A 6517-nucleotide genomic window follows, 5' to 3' on the forward strand; every position below is an offset into this window, starting at 1 on the left:
TTGCCTAGTCCTTACCACTTTTCTGCCTGATGGATTTTATTTTTTTATTTAAACCCTTATCTTCCATCTTGGAGTCAATACCACGTATTGGCTCTGTACATTTGGAATTGGGAAGATGCCATTTAAAAGTATGTTATATATTTCCTATGGACATGTGAGAGACTTTGAAACTACATTTCCCATGATTCCTCATGGCAAACAGGAAGTATGATGATGTAAGAGAGGGGTTAAATCTCCTGGGTGAGGAGGAAGTTGCTCTCTTAGCTACTAGCGTAAGATATGAAAGATAAAAATGGCTGAGGCAATGTGAATTCTTACAGGCACGTGGTCTAAAGATTTTATCCCTATCAGCATGGCTTTAATTAAACTACTAATTTCTATATTTATATCAGTCTTTATCATTTTTAATTGTAACAGCTCCAAGGCAGAAGAGTGGCAAGGGCTAGGCAATGGGGGTCACACAGCTGGGAAGTGTCTGAGGCCAGATTTGAATCTAGGACCTCCCGTCTCTAGGTCTGTCTCTCAATCCACTGAGCTACCCAGCTGCCCCCTGCCTGATAGATTTTTTTTTTTAAACCCTTGTACTTCGGTGTATTGTCTCATAGGTGGAAGATTGGTAAGGGTGGGCAATGGGGGTCAAGTGACTTGCCCAGGGTCACACAGCCTGATAGATTTTAAAATAAATAGATAACCCCAAAAATATTTTTAAAAATTGGCTCAGGTTTTGAACTTAATCACACCTTCATAACCATATCCAGAGGCCAAATTAGTCTAGGGTAACACTAGGCAATGGCTGAATGTTTATGATAAAAATCTGATCTTGAACTAAGGTTTTACTGGTTTAGAACAGCTGGTTGTTAAATTTTACACCTCAGAAATCAGCAAATGTTACAAACCAGGACTCAATTAATAGCTTCGTTGATTGTCTAAAGTCTAGACCAAAGAATGAGATGGAGAAAATGGTAAATTTTGAAGTCACGCATACATTTCTTCCCTAGAGCTAGTTGTTAAACATTTACCAGCTCACCCTGTATAATGATTTCCTTTGATAAAGAAAAAAGCGTTTGATGTAGCGAATTCAATCATGGGACCAAACTCTACAGGATCAGCTGCTCCGGTGAACGTATAGAAGGATAAGGCTTAGGCAAAGTCTTTAGAGGACCCGTAATCTAGTCTGTGAGATTTTTCTCTACGTATGACTGGGCTGTGCCCAGAAAAAGGTAGGGGGAAAGGGCCAGTGATAAATGTGTTCTATCAAACTACTCTTCTTTGGGTCTGACTCAGACCAGTCCCCTGGGAGTTTAGCTTCAATACTGGAACAAAATGATTCACTCATATGTCACTGAACAGTTAACAACAGATTTACTTAGCCAAAGGAGGAGAAGGCTAAGCACTGAAGACACCTCAAGCTGATCTAGGTAAGCAAAGTTCCCTTAACTTTACTCATCCTGATCCACTGGCCAATAAGCTTAGAATATGCTTGGAAACAGTCCTAGCTACTTTGTCCTCAAATGATTAGGAAGCAACCTCAACAATTTGATCCCCCCCTTTCCAGAAAAAAATATTACTTAGGCCCCTGGAAATTAATTTTTTTTAATTTTAATAGCAATTAATAGGAAAGATAAATGCACCTGTGGCCATCACCACCCCCTGGATCGCTGCAGCACCCACCAGGGGTTGGTGGCACCTACTTTGGGAATCCCTGCTTTAAGGTCTCAATGCCCTTTTTAAAAACCTTTTCCTTCCATCTTAGAATCAATATTGCCTATTTGTTCCAAGGTGGAAGAGCAGTAAGGGCTAGGCAATGGGGGTTAAGTGACTTGCTCAGGGTTATACATCTAGGAAGTGTCTGAGGTCAGATTTGAATCCAGGACCTCCCATTTCTAGGTCTGGCTCTCAATCCACTGAGCCACCCATCTGCCCTCTCAATGCCTTTTAAGGAAAAATTAACTATGGCCACACTGATTTGGATGCCAAGCTTTAGTATAGCCCAAGGCTGTGCTGGTATTGATGTCTCAGAAGATGAATTTCACCCCCAATTTCACTTTTTCTTTTGATAAAAAACAAGCAATCCCTTACTGATTTATGACACTTTGGGGAAAGGGAACTCTCCTTGAAGAAACTCCTTTACCAATGTAGACAGGAACCTGCTCTGAACTTGTCATCTCTGACTTGCCTGGGGTTGAAAGGTAAAGTGATCTATCCAAGCTCATATAGCCAGTAATTATCAAAGAGTAGACTTAAACCCAGGCAGCTCGTCTTGACTCAGAGACCAACTCTCTGTTTACTAAGCCATGCAGTATCTCATTTTCTTTTTGATGAAGGGCGAACTGGCAATCAGATAACTAGAAGTTAATCTCCTGAGTCAGGTATAAAATCTGAAAGGTCACTCTCCTCCATAAAGGGAGGAAGTGCAGACGGCCCCACCCCACAGAACTGCCACTAGATTACCACTAATTGCCTGGTGACATGAATTCATTGACAATTCCTATAATTATGGACCAATTCTGTCAGACTGGGAGTTAAGGATTTGTTCATTCCTTCAGTTAAATCTCTGGAACTGGTTTTAAGCTCTCCTCCCCTTCTTTTCTGCGGTCATAGTGTAGCCCTGAGTTTTGCTGAAGTTTCCGGAGTGATAGACCTCCCCACCCTCCTGAGGGAGCACCAAAAGGTGGGAGTCGTCACTGCTGTGGCAGCGGCATGCATGCTGGACAGAGATTCACGCTTGGCCATGTACTCAGCATCAGAAATCTTTCACTAAAAGGACTCTTCATTGAAATGGAAGACCAGCTCGATGGTGATGAAGGGCCTAGCTAGAGAGGGAGCAGGTGGGCTTGGGAAAATCATTCTAAAAGAGGAGAAATGGGGCAAAAATGTCATGTCAGAAGAGAAGATTCTACAAGAGCTACCATTAGAGGCTCTGATTTAATCCTAATAGTTGTTTAGGTAGGAGAAAAGAAAGCCACAATGAGGAAAGGCTCCATCCCACTTCTTTTCAAAAAAGCACAAAATGAGGAACATTCCCACTGCCTATTAATAGGCTTAAAACCAATTTGAATATATAAAAGTTATGTTAAAATTAGCTCTTAGAGTGGCAGCTAACCAGGCCAGGCACCCACCCATAGCACCCATTGTGAGACTAGCCTAAATCTGGCTTAGTACAATAGGCTTACAATTGATTATTGTTATTATTATTATTATTATTATTATTTAATGCAATAGGCATTAGTGAAGCAAAAAACTCCAATTAAACTCCTTTAATAATTGATGTTTAAAAACATCTGATATATGTATAAAGATGAAATGCAACATTTCTTCCATAGTCTAGTTGTAGACAGTTTAAACCAGTGATGGGCAAACTCTTTAAAGAGGGGCCAAAGGAAAGGAAATGCTCCTCCATCTGTCTGTTTCTAAGACAACTCTTTCCAAATTTCATTGTATTGTATCCTACTCATTGTATTCGTCAGATTAGGAATAATGTCCCTTAGCAACATTTCAGGGGGCCACATCTGGGCCTCAGGCCATAGTTTTCCCATCACTGGTTTAAACTAGAATAATTTTTCTTTTTTTTTTTTTAACCCTTACCTTCTATCTTAGAGTCAATACTGCATATTGACTCCAAGGCAGAAGACTGGCAAAGGTAGGCAATGGGGGTCAAGTGACTTGCCCAGGGTCACACAGCTAGGAAGTGTTTGAGGTCAAATTTGAACCTAGGACCTCCCATCTCTAGGCCTGACTCTCAATCCACTGAACTACCCAGCTGCCCCCTAGAATAACATTTCTGATGACAGAACTGTTGGGACAACAATTTTCCTCACCCCCACCCCGGCCAATCTTTTTATCATGGAAGCCACCAGGTAGGGCTGAGGATGAGCAGTGGCCACAACAGGTACCCCAGCCTTCACAGTTCATTCAGACTCCCACTACATGACCCAACTACTCCTGCTCTCCAGTCCTGCGCCATGATCGTTTTAAAGGAGAATCTAGGAAAAGAGAGGTTTTTTTTAAATTGTGGCTCCCTTATACACTAAATGGTTCTAAAACCAAATGAAAAATATGGCCTGGATGGAGATGCCCCACTTCTAGGGTGGATATTGTATCCACTAGAAAGACAAGGGAAGAAGAAATGAATTGAATCTGTGTAAATTTAACAAATAATCCCACTATGGAATAGATACTGGAGCTTCAGGAGTGGCAGCACTACCACCACCATCCCCAAACCACCAGTCTTGCTTCCAAACAGGCTCTTGTAATCACCATCCAAGTAAGCAACTCTTGTGGAAAAGGGGCCAGCCGTCCCCACTAACTGTCATCTCCAGAGCAGACAAGACAGCCTAGCAAAAAGCAACAGGGCACCCTGGAGAAGAGCTAGCAAGCCAAACCACCACCATAGCCTTAACCCGCTCTCTCTCCTCAGACCCTGAGAGACACAGTCTAGGACTCTGAACCCAAAGATCTTAGGCACTCAACTGTCATCCTAAAAATCCCTGTGAAGAGGCAGCTCCTCCAGGTGCTACTGAAGATCCAAAAAGGCAAGTTCTTGCCACCAAAATCCTTGGCGTTGTCAACAGGTCCATATCAGAAGGCGATATAATTTTATCAATGGGAATGGCGTAAAAGAAGAATTAGCTTCTTCTTTGCCACTGTATTCTAAGAACCATGAAACTTATTTCCATCTGATTTGCCACATTTGAATTTGCACTATTCAAAGTAATAATCATGTAGAATGTGGCAGTCTAGTCGAATGGAAATAAGTAGTGATAACTCAAATGATATTTATTTAATAAATAAATAAATAAAATGATCCATTAAATAATGCCTATCCCACTTAGTAGGGTTCATTATTCACACTAGTTGGGATCTATTGTGGTTCGTCCTTTCTTTTCAAAGAGGATCAGTGAAATCACAGTGATATCTTGACTTGTGCATGAATTGGACTTAAGAGAGGCAGAAAGCCATCAGCCTCACTCTTTTTTCTAGAGTCACTGAAGTCTAGCGGCAAGTTAAAAGTCAGGACAACTGGTGATAGCCTGAAATGCCGTAGATGGCCAACTCTAAGCACTCCACGGTGCCTGCGTTAGCTGCCTTGGATGCCTTTCATGGCCTTGGAACAAATTGTTCTTATCTGCCAGTCCCACCAAGGAAAGTCTTCACATGCTCAGAGTAGACACCCCCCAAACTCACGGACAGGTTTGAGGCCAGTTGATTAACCTTAGCCCAATCATGCTCATCTACCAAGTTAGTTTACTAGAGTATGGCCACTACCCATACCACAGTTTCTTAGAGCCGCAGGTGAGAGTCGGTGAAAGGTGGGCTCCGTGTGTAGATGAGCAGCTTTGAAAAGTACTCTGTAAGCCCTCACAGCAGAGATGCTAGTCCTCCGTGAGCACCCACCTTATAACACACTTGAGACCAAGAGCAATACCCAAAGCCTGACTGAAGGCAAGGAAAGGAAATACGATGAGATTCAAGACGCGATTTATTCTCTATTCACTGTCCTACTGAAGCACTGCTGTTGGTTCTACCCTTCTCTCTGGGGGACAGAGTAGAGACTAGCAGTTTTCCTCAATCTCTTCACCTTCTCCCTTTCCTCCGAGCAGACCAACAAGTTATGTCATGGGAAAAGCACTGAATATGCTTGATTAGAAGATTTGGTTTGGAGTTCTTCATCTGCCATCCATAACCTGAATGAACTTAAAAAATCACTTTCCTTCTTTGGAATTCAATTTCCTCCCCTACAAAATGAGAGTTTGGCTAAATGTTCAGTCATTTCCTTTCTAATTCTAAATACTATGACACTGGTATTCCCACTCTGTTCCCTAGTGTAAAGGGGGTTGGTATACATTAGAGAGCCACTGATAGAACTCCCCATGTGGAAGAGGCTAGAGAGTTATGGCGGCATATAATGGAAGAGCCTCGGAGAGACTTTGGAGCATGTGTTATTCTGTCACTGGTTCAAGGCTGTTAGCCACATGAGTGTCAGCCCCTTTGATCGGCTGCATGCCTAGCACTGGGAGTGCCTACAAAAGGCATTGACTGACTAAAAGCCTGGTTGGCCATTTTCCTTGGCTCCTTTCTCTTAGTGGGTGTCTTGATTTGACTCATTCAAAAATAGTGTCTGCTGAGAAGCAAACCTGTAAAGGGGGAAGCCTTGTGCCATTTTCTTCTGAGGTCAGTGTGAAGCGCCAAGACTACAAGTCTCAGTCCTTTGCCTGCCTCGGTATTTTCTTTTTTAATTTTATCTAGATAAAGGGAATAAACGTGGAGGCTCTATTTTCCTGAGTTTTCAAAGGTCAGTAATACAAGCCTCTGGGAGTCTAGGAATATGTGAGTCCCTAAGTTAGAATCTATTCAGGATTTTGCAACTTTCCCAGAATTGATGCCACAATGAACGAGGACCTTAGAAGCCCAACTCATCCCATCAGCAGCTGAAATGGGTACTCAGCCAACACTCATGCCACCTATGGACGTGAACTCATAAGGAGTAATGCCATGTAGAAACGGCTGAATTTGAGCC

Source organism: Gracilinanus agilis, chromosome 5 (genome assembly GCF_016433145.1).
Source record: "Gracilinanus agilis isolate LMUSP501 chromosome 5, AgileGrace, whole genome shotgun sequence".
Taxonomy (NCBI): Eukaryota; Metazoa; Chordata; class Mammalia; order Didelphimorphia; family Didelphidae; genus Gracilinanus; species Gracilinanus agilis.